The sequence below is a fragment of the Eumetopias jubatus genome, unplaced genomic scaffold (assembly GCF_037043125.1).
Source record: "Eumetopias jubatus isolate StellerSeaLion01/CBP00866 unplaced genomic scaffold, mEumJub1_p1.0 scaffold_11, whole genome shotgun sequence".
Lineage (NCBI taxonomy): Eukaryota > Metazoa > Chordata > Mammalia > Carnivora > Otariidae > Eumetopias > Eumetopias jubatus.
This window is the reverse complement of record NW_028274817.1, coordinates 71,279,511-71,290,879: the sequence shown is the minus strand read 5'-3', so window position 1 is coordinate 71,290,879 and position 11,369 is coordinate 71,279,511.

Here is an 11,369-nt window from a genome sequence, read left to right as displayed (position 1 = left end):
AATCTTACGGGGTGCCATGAAACTTTCCTCTAACTCTCTAAACAAAATGAATTTGAACCTGATTTTAACCGAAAAATTAATGGAAACCATGTCATACTTAACTGAGAAGGCCAGAGGAGGGGTGCCTAGAAAGTCCTCAAAGAACCAGGAATCGTGAGACTGTGCACATAAGTGACATAGAGAATTGAACTGATTTTCTGGATTATGAAGCCCAAACCACCTCCATCTCAACTGGACTGTGGACCACACTCACCAACTCATCCTCTGTAGGGATTAGTTCCTCGGCTTCTGTTCCCTGCCCCATCCATCCATCCCCACCAAACACCAGGTACTGACAACGCCACTCTCACAGATGTTATCAAAGGGCAAAACTCTCTTCTCTTTCTTGGTGAGGACAAGGTAAGAGAGACCCAGAATCCTCTTTTATGTAATTCAGAAATCCTCTTCCCCTTCCTCAGAATTCCCTTCTTTGTATGGTTCCAGGCTAAGGGTTGGCTATAAGACGAATTCACACAAGATTTGGAAGGCAGAAATACAGCATCAGCCATTGCTCTCTGCAGGTTGATGAAGAGGTGCTGCTGAAGCTGGCCTATGTTGTTATCACTCAGCTGGCTCTCCTCGCTGGCATGGGGCAGCCATCAGGCCAACAGCATTCCCAGCTCTGCAGATCTTGAGCTTCAGTGAGTCCTGGGCCAGGAGCACATGCAGTTCTGTGGTGAAGGACACCAAGCTTCTTCTGCAGGTCACCCACAAAGTCTTGGCTGGAGGTGGTGAGAGACAAGATGTAGGTTCTGATTTGTCCTCACTCTCTCCCATTTCATGTTCAGTTTTTCTTCCTGACTGCCAGCCTTGCTCACCTACAATGACTTTAGTCCTACCACCAGATGCAGAGCTCACAGCCTTCCATAGATTTCTTCATCTGCTCCCAAGATGGTGGAACTTCTAACCCCCATAATAAATGCCTTACTTCAGATCACTCACAGTGGTTTTGCTTCCCTGATCAAGCTCAAACAGACACAGAGTTCAATAAATGTTATTTTATTACTATTATTAGATTGGGTGTTTCACAGGCTGGGACCAGGTCTTTGTCATCTGTGTGTGTACCAAGGGGCCAGCAGAGAAGTTGTGAGTTGCTTCTGCAGTGTTTGATGAATAGATGGGATTTGAATCAAGGCACCAGACAATCATCCAGTACTTTCTGTGACCCATTATGAGCTAAGTCTTGGAGAGGGCAGGATGGATACATAAATGAAATTGGGTGCAGTTAATGCACTTCAGCCCAAGAGGATAGAGAATACTAAAAATCAACAATGACTAATGGCCAATGATAATAAGAATAGCTAACACTTATTGACCACATTGCATGTATTACTCCGTTTAATGCTCACACTAGCTTCTGAAGCAGGTAGGATGTGTGAAACTCAGAGAAAGTAAGTAGTTTGCCCAAGCTGACACAGAATACAGAGCATGGATTCCAATGGAAGAGCTCAGGCTCCAGAGCCCATGTGGGGCTGCAACCACTGTGCCAGGCAGTGGCTCCCCTAGTGAGGGAGCCCCTGAGGAGTCTGAAGCAAACTCTGTCCCAATGTTGCTGAGTGTGAGAGCTCAGAAGCTGATGGGGGAGAACCCTAGGCAGGGGGCAGGGGCCGAGAGAGGCTTCCTGGCAGGACCATGGGGCCTGAGTTTGGCCCTGAAAACTAAAAAAGGACTGAGCCAATTCCCCTTCGCCATCTCTACCCATCTGTCACTGAGTTCTATTAATGCTCACTGGAAATGCCTTTAATCATACCCTCTCTCTCATTTCAACCCTCCTGTCCCTGCCAGACTTCAGACCCTCTGCATCTCTGGCCTGGACCCTTGGCCCAGACTCTTCCTCCTTGACCTCTTGGCCCCCAGTCTTACCTGTTCAAATCCATGCTGCCTTCGAGAGCTATCTTTTTCAAACTCAGCTCTGATGATGACATACCTACAACTCAAGATCATGCCTCCACCACCTATTAGGGTCCCATGGGATGAAATAATAACGTTAAGATTGAACCATATGAGGTTGCTGGTTTTCAACTGTTATTGGTGTACAAAAATGACAAAACCCTCTCATTCTTCTAATATTGGTAATACTAATAGCCGTAGATTATTAAGCCCTTATACTGTGTTAAGGCTAGACCCAGGCCTCCAAACACATCATTCCCACAAGTTTCCCATTCTCTTCCTCTGTTGTCTATCTGCCTCTTTGGGCTTTTCTATCTTACTCTGTCCGCTTCAGCATGTTTCCCTCTTTACCTTGATTCCATTTTCTCTGTTGCGGCTTCTCACTGTTTCCCACACTGTCTCGGTCCATCTCCCTCCCAGAGTTTTTTCTCTGTCTCTGTCTCTCTGATTCTCCATCCCTGTCTTTATCTCTCTGTCTCTCACTGTCTTGCTTATATGTCTGTCGCATTATTTCTGTGTGTGTGTGTGTGTGTGTGTGTGTGTGCGCGCGCACGCGCGCATGTGTGTGCATCTCCAGACCTGTTTCCTGACCTCCCAGGATGCTGGTGTCCATGAGGCTCACTTGAAGCTGAGGCCCAGGGCTTCCTTGACTGGGAGCTGAGGGGACAGAACAGACTGGAGCAGGCATCAGGCTCAGGGGACCCAGTCCATCCTCAAGCCCAGAGTGCCCTCAAAAAGGCAGTTCCAGAAACTTGTGTCCTGCCCTGGGGCTGCAGTCTCATCCTGCCTACAGCCAGCAAGGCAATTGGTGCAGATGGCAATCACCCAGATGTAAAACCCAGCTGTGTAAATTAGCCCAAGGCCTGTAAGAAATTAGACTGGATCTAAAAGAGATCAGGCTGTGGAAAAGGAAAAATGTTAGTTAAAAGAGAAAATTCTTACTCCCACCTCCAGGTCATAGATCACAGAAGAGAATCCTCAAGCCATGAGGGACTTCAAGGGGCCATCTGGCTTGGCTGCACCTCAGAGCAGGTCAGGCCCCAACCAGCCAAGACAATGTCTGTCTTTCCATCTTTCAAGAACACAGGCCAGAGATTTTTTAGTGTCTTTCCCCAGTACCTTGTTTTGGGAATAAAACCCTGTATTGTGAAGACATTTCAGGGAGAACCCAGACCAATGGAATCACTCATGGTAGCACCCAAATTTGCAGCCAAGCCCCAAATTGCCTTCCTCAGTCTTCTACATCTCAGTGTCCAATACCACCATTTACCCAGATGCTCAGGCCATAACCTGGGGATCCTCCTTTCTTTCTCTTACCCACCTTGTCCAATTATTCAATAAACCTGATAGCTCCAACTCTCAACTGTATTCCCAATCTGACTCCTTGCACAACAGCAACACTTACCACCATGGCCCAGAAGCCTCCATTATGTCTATTTGGATGGCTGCACTCTTCCTCAGTCTCCCTGCCGATCCACTGTTGCCCTGTACACTCCATTCTCCAGAAAGGCTGGGAATATATTTTAAATGGTTATGTCATTCATATCATGCAATTCTTCTGTTTAAAACCCTGCTTTGCCCTCTTATCACACCAAACCCCAAGTATTCACTGCGGCTAATGAAGCCCTATGTCATCTAACTACATCCCCCCCTCACTCCCCACTTCACCCACTCTACTCTAGCCACACTGTCCCCTACTATTCCTTGAACATACCAAGCTCATTCCCTTCTCAGGGACTTTGCCCTTGCAATTCCCTGTCCTTAGGATATTCTTCCCCCAGATCTTCACATGGTGCCCTCCCTTCCTTCATTCTCATCTCTACTCAAAGATCACCTCTTCCAAGAGGTCTGCTCTGACCATCCTAGCTACAACAGCCCCTGCTTCAGCTCTACTCACAAGTACCCCTTAGTCTACAACCTTCCTTTAGTTTTCATCAAAGCACTTATCACTGCCAGGTATCATATTTCATATTTATTTGATGATTGGCTGCCTCCATCACTGTTTGCTCAATGCCCAGAATAGTGCCTAGCACTTGGTGGGTACCAAATGGTGATTGAATGGATGAATGAAATCCTGTTGCTTATAAACTGTGTGACTTTAGGCAAGTTATTTACCTCTTCTAAGTTTTAGTTTCCTCATCTCTAAGATGGGAAAAATTGCACCTACCTTGTGAGCTGTTGTGAGGAGTAAATGAGATAATAGATATAATGAACACAGTGCCTTGCACTAGAAATTACTAATTATTAAAATGATCATTGCCATGTCTACCAGATTTTTCTGGTTCTGTCCTCAGTGGAAACAGAGAGCAACAACTCCCCCCCCCCTTCAGGTTGAATAACTCCAATCCTCTTCATTTTTGTTATGTTAGAATGTGGTGGTATGGGAGTCAGGAGATGAAGGGAATAAAGGAACATGGCACTTAGCTGCTAGCTTCTTGGAATCTGCCCAGGGCAGGAGTGAGCCACAGACTTTAAATCAACTCTCAAATATGCTAAAAGAGCTAAAGAAAATCATAGATGAAGAATTAAAGGAAACCAAGAATATGATGTATGAATGAGAATATCAATAAAGTTATAGAAGTTATAAAATAGAAATTCCAGGACTGAAAATAACAGCAATTGAAGTAAGTGTGAGCCACAGATGTCCCTTTCTTCTACTGAGAGGCCATAGGATAGGTGGCCAGGGTCTCTGAGTTCGAAGTGTAAATCCCATGAGATTCAAAAAGGAAGCATTTAATTATCATTAAGAGGTTTTAAAGTCAAATAGACCTGGGGTTCAAACCCAGCTCTACTGTATTACTTTGCGTGGTGGCTTACCTTCCCTGGCCTCAGTGATGGTAATCCTAGTAGTCTGTCAGGAGGAAGAACTGAGAGAGTACATGCAAAGCACTTAGGCCAGCACCTGGCATGTGGTCAGCATTCCCTAAATGGTAGCTATTATCACAAGTATTATCATGATCTCATCCATCCCCTTCTCCAGGCAGCTCTGCACTCCAACGATTCTCTAGGAATCTGACTCAAATCCTTTAAACCATCTCACCATGCTGCCAGAAAAACCAACCTTGCTTCAGAAAAGCCACAACATCTGGAGGTTTCGCCCTGCACAGAGCAACAGGGTACCAGCTTTTCCTATGGCCAAGAATATCCAGGCTGGAGACACCACCCCTACTGTCTGGTACCTATGGGCAAGAAGTGACACTGGCAGAGTGGCAGAGCTCCAAACCCATCCCTCCATGGAAACATCAGAAAGCACACAGAAACCAACAGTATCAACTTTGCCAGAACTCTGGAAAATAGTCAAAGTTATATAGCAACCAAGCAAACATTGAATCAAGAAAAAAGGCCACATTAAAATGCTCCTGCTTTTCAGGGAACTCTCTGTCAAAGCACTAGCTGAACACAAGGTAAAGGGAACAGAGACTTCAGTAGCCATACATGACAACAAATATGATCTTTGCAAAAATAGCTTGGAAAAGGTACTAAATAAATGGAGGACAGCAACCTTTAACAATGAAGAACAGCAAACCCTGGGGAAGAGGAGAATCTTATTCCAGGGTTACAACATTATAATATTCAAATGTGCACTTTTTTAAAAATATCACAAATGCATACAAAGAGGAAAAAATTATGGCCCATTCAAAGAGGGAAAAAAGGAAGCTCAAATATTAGACTTACTAGACAAAGACTTTAAATCAACTGTCTTAAATATACTCAAAGGGCTAATGGAAACTATGGTCAAAGAACTAAAGGAAACCAGAAAAACAATGTATGAACAAAATGAGAATATCAATAAGATAGAAATTATATTTAAAAATAGAAATTGAGCACCCAAAAGTATAATAACTGAAATTAAAAGTTCACTGGGGGTGGGGTTCAACAACAGATGTAAACAGGTAGAAAAAGGAATTAGTGAACTTGAAGACAGGATAATTGAAATTATCCAGTCTGAGGAAAGAAAAAAAATGAAGAAAAGTAAACAGAGCCTAAGAGACACCTGCAGGACACCATCAACCAGAGCAGCATACACACTATGGGAGTCCTAGAAGGAGAAGAGAGAGAAAAAGGGACAGAAAGATTATTTAAAGAAATAATGGCTGAAAACATCCCAAATTTGGTGAAATGCTCAAGTCTACACATTCAAGAAGCTCAACAAGCGCCAAACTGTTGAAGGCGTAAACAAAGATCTTGGAAGCAGCAAGAGAGAAATGACTTATAACATACAAAAATCCTCAATAAGATTATCACTCAATTTCTTATCAGAAACCATGGAGACCAAAAGGCAGTGGGATGATATATTTAAAGAGAATACTACGAACAGTTGCACACTAACAAAGTAGATAAGCTAGAGGAAATGGACAAATTCCTAGAAACACACAAATTACCAAAACTGACTGAAGAAGAAATAAAAAATCTCAATAGACCTGTAACAAGTAAAGAGATTGAATCAGTAATTTGTTTCAAATAAGCAAGCAAACAAACAAAAACCTCTCAACAAAGAAAAGCACAGGACCACATAGTTTCACTGGTGAATTCTACCAAACATTTAAAGAAGATTTAACACCAATACTTGTAAAATTCTTCCAAAAAATTGAAGAGAAAGGAACACTTCCCAAGTCATTCTATGAAGTCACCATAATTTTGATACCAAAGCCAGATAAAGACATCACAAGAAGAGAAAATTATAGAATAATATAATCCTCAACAAAATACTAGCAAACTAAATCTAACAACATATAGAAAGGATTATACACAATGACCAAGAGAGATTTATCTGAGAAACACAAGGATGATTCAGCATAAGAAAGTCAATCAGTGTAGTTGATAGGAATGCAAGTTGGTATAGCCACTTTGGAAAACAGTGTGAAGGTTCCTCAAAAAATAAAAATAGAGCTACCTCATGACCCAGCAATTGCATTACTGGGTATTTACCTCAAAGACACAGATGCAGTGAAAAGAAGAGCCATATGCACCCCAATGTTCATAGCAGCAGTGTCCACAATAGCCAAACTGTGGAAGGAGCCCAGATGCCCTTCAACAGATGAATGGATAAAGAAGATGTGGTCCATATATACAATGGAATATTACTCAGCCATCAGAAAGGATGAATACCCAACTTTTGCATCAACATGGATGGGACTGGAGGAGATTATGCTAAGTGAAATAAGTCAAGCAGAGAAAATCAATTATCATATAGTTTCACTTATTTGTGGAACATAAGGAATAGAATGGAGGACATTAGGAGAAGGAAGGGAAAAATGAAGCAGGGGAAATTGGAGGGGGAGATGAACCATGAGAAACTATGGACTCCAAGAAACAAACTGAGGGTTCTAGAGGGGAAGGGGGTGGGGAGATGGGTTAGCCCAGTGATGGGTATTAAGGAGGGCACGTATTGCATGGAGCACTGAGTGTTATAAGCAAACAATGAATCATGGAACACTACATCAAAAACTATGTATTGTATGGTGACTAACATAACATAATAAAAAAATTAATTAAAAAAAGAAAATCAATCAGTGGAATATAGTATATTAACAGAATGAAATAGGGGGAGGGAGGGAGAGAGAGAGAGAATATCTCAATTGACAAAAAGTGCAAGAAAAAAGCATTTGACAAAATCCAACAACAGTTTCGTGATAAAAACACTCAGAAAACTAGGAAGAGAAGGGAATTTTCTTAACATGATAAAGCCATATATGAAAAACCCACAGCAAGTATATCAATATTGATGTACTGAAAGATTTTCCCCTAAGATCAGGAACATGGCTACTTCTACCACTGCTATTGTACATTGTACTGGAAGTTCTAGCCAGAGCAATTAGGCAAGAAAAAGAAATAAAAGGCACTCAAATTTGAAAAAAAAAAAGCAAAGCAAAACAGCCTTTATTCATAGGTGACATAATCCTACATATAGAAAACTCCAAAGAATCGACTACAAAAAGTCACTAGAGCTAGTTTCAGCAACATTGCAGGGTGCAATTTCAATATTTAAAAATCAGTTGTATTTCTATATACCCAAAATGAACAATCTGAAAAGGAAATTAAGAAAACAGTTCCATTTACAACAGTATTCAAAAGAATAAAATACTTAGGAATAAGTTAAACCAAGGAGATGAAAGACTTGTACAATAAAAATTATACAACACTGTTGAAAGAAATTAAAGACCTAAATAAATGAGAAACCATCTTGTCTTCATGAATTAGAAAACTTAATATTGTTAAGATCTTGATACTACCCAATGCAATCTGCAGATTCAATGCACTATATCAAATTTCAATGGCTTTCTGCTAAAATGGAAAGGCCAATCCTCAAGAAATGTATATGGAATTGCAAAGGACCCCATATAGTCAAACAATCCTGAAAAATAAAAGCAAAGTTAGAAGACTCACACTTTCTAATTTCCAAGCTTACTACAAAACTGCAGTAATCTCTGGAATGGGACGGCTGCAGCTCAGACTGGGCAAAGACCCTATGCTTCCAGGCCCCTCGTGGTGATTCTCTCTCCAAAGGGGGACTGCTGGTGCCTATTTCCTCTCTCTTTTCTTGGCTGACTCTGACAACAGCCTGGCCTTGAACTGGGGACATTCACTGCTCCATACTTTTATGAAGAAAGAATGAGATGGCCACAGGGAAACTCATAGAGACAGGTTGGAGTCAGGGCTTGGCAAGAAAAAGGGCAGGAGTCTCTGCTCTGGGAGCCTTTCCCCTCCTGCACTCCAAAGACTAAAGTCATGGTGTAGGGGAATGCCATAACTAGAAGGGCCCTTAGACAACAAAGTCTACCCAATTCCATTTTACAGATGGGGAGACAGATGCCTGGAAATGGGAACAAGTCATCCAAAGTCACATGACAGTTGAATTCAGTAAATCACAGGACTACTGGCCTGAGAGACATCTTAAATGTACACTAGCTTTCCTACCAACCCCCAGTTTAATGAAGACATGCTTTCAATAGCATTCCCAATGACAGTGATTGTTGGGCTGTGGTTTAAACCCTCAAAAACAGGGTGCTCAGGGTGTTTCTGGCCCCCTGAGGACAAGTGGGCTGATTGAGAAAGTTCCCTCTTATTCAGCAAGCCCTGAATAATCATGGTTAAGGCCCATCTCATGGTATTCATCCAGAGAGACCTGGGAAGTCTTACCTCCTGCCAGTCCTCACCTTACTCCCCTCTCGCCCTCCTCTGAGCACCTCTTCATTTTGCCTGTGGCTGGGATTTTGTTCTAGTAAAGAAGCAAAGGGCCTCCGTTTCCAGAAGCTGGCTGAACATACACTTTCCAAGTATCACTAACCTCTAAATGCAGCCGAATGGCTTTCCTCCCAAATCCCCCTTTGGGCAGAGAGCAAAAACGGAAAAATTTTAGGGTCCTTTGGTATATTTAAAGGGCCTGCACCCAGGGTGGCCTGAATGCAGTCTGAACTCACAGTGCCACACCTGAGGTGGTGGGAAAAGGTATTCAAGAGTCCCTGGGGTTCTGGACATTGTCAACACCTCCAGGGTGCACCTTTCCTTGGGCAAGGGCCCCTCTCTACTCTCCTTCTGCCTCATCTCTGGCAGCCTAGTGTCCCGCTTCCCTGGTCCCACACCTCCCCACTACCAACACTTCAATAACAAGCCCATTGTGTACTATAGTCTAAACCCCAACCCCACCATTTTACAGGTGGGAAAATTGAGGCCCCCAGAGGGATTGGGCTGCTGAAGATGTGTGGGTTCAGCACATGGAGCCTCTCAGGAGCCTGCAGGAATGCCATTCTCACTCATTCCTTCCATAGTCCTTGGCCTGACCTACTTTCACACTCTGGACATACCTTTTTGTTACCTGACTGTGACATGCCTAAGGTTGCGAAAGGCCTAAGGAAGCCTCTAAGTCTGAACCCCAGGAAGACCTGCTGATGGTCAGCTTACTGATTATCACCATCATTATCAGATGGCCTTTCTTGCCCATGCACATTAGCCCATAGGCCCATGTGTCCACCTCCACCCAGCCGCCAGCCCACCATGAGGGTGACACCAGGGCCATGGGACACACTAGGATCTGCCCCAGCTCAGCTCAACCTGCCCAGGCCACTGTTGTCCCTGGAGCACCCCACTGACACCAGATCTGCCTGGTGGGAGGTGGGGGAACAGCTGGCCTTTGCCCCCAGCCCACTCCCCTTGCCCTGTCCTGCTCTCTTTCCTTCATCTCCCTCCTCTGCTCATGGAACTTACTTATAAATCCTGAAAACCCAAACCCCCATAAATTCTCAATTCATTCTGCAGATATTTCCTGTGTTGGGGTTTTCAGCAGCATCTGCTGGTTTGAAGTTCCCTCTTTATTTGTCCTGGGGGCACCATTACTCTCAACTTTAGCAGTTTTCCTGCTCTGTAGTCCTTGCCAGACTCCATCGAAGGAAGAGAAAATTGGTGAAAGAATAATTATTATTATTGTTATAAATATATATTTCATTTTGGTTTCTTTTTTTTCCCTCTAGGCCTTGATGAGAATCCCAGGCAGCGGTTGGCAAAGGGACCTTCGTGGACCTCAGGGTACTGGGCTTGCCCTGTCAGAGCCTGGCATTTTGCCCTCCCAATAAAGGCATCTGCCAAAAAGCCATTCTCTGCTATTCTGCCCAACTGTACCCAGTTCTCCAGCAGCTTTATTCCCACCAAAAACTCCTGGCTCAAGTTCCCAAGTCTCCAGGAAGTCTCCTTAAGCAAGAAGCAAAGCACCTACTGCATATGAGACACTTTCAAATGTGTGGGCTTGATTATTTCTCACCATATCCTTATAAGTAGGGCATTTAAGTCCCATTTTACAGAGGAGGAGACAGAGGCTCAGAAAGGAGAAGTTTATGGTTCAAGGAGATCCAGCTAGCAAGTGGAAGAGCTGGGATTTAAATCCAGGTCTGTCTGGCCCCAAAGCCAGTACTTGTTCCATTGGATGATATTCCCTTCCCTCCTATGAGTTCCTGAAGGACCTCTTTATGAACTCCAGTATGTCATGCTTGGAACCAAGCTGCCTTGGCTTTCTTTATACTTGTTTTAGGAATCCACATGCTTATATAGATTCTCAGAGTTTGAGAACCTTAAAGATCAATTAGTTTGAAGATTTAGTAATACAGAAAGGAAAACTGAGGCCCAGAGAGGGCATGTAACTGGCACATAGCACATTAATGGCTTTCTTTGTGAGATATAAGCCCTTTGAAGACAGGAACCCCTTACATTTATTATACATGTCTCCCTGACAGACACATACACAGTTGCACACAACACTGGATACAATATTCAACACAGATAAATAAAAACTGTTACTTGTCAAGTGACAGTGACTACTGGGCATCAGTTATCTTATTTAACTGTCACAGCAACCCTACCCACGCTAATTTCTAGGTAAGATCACTGAGGCCCAGAAAGGGGAAGTGGCTTGTTCTAGATCACATAATAAGGAAATGACTGAACAGAAT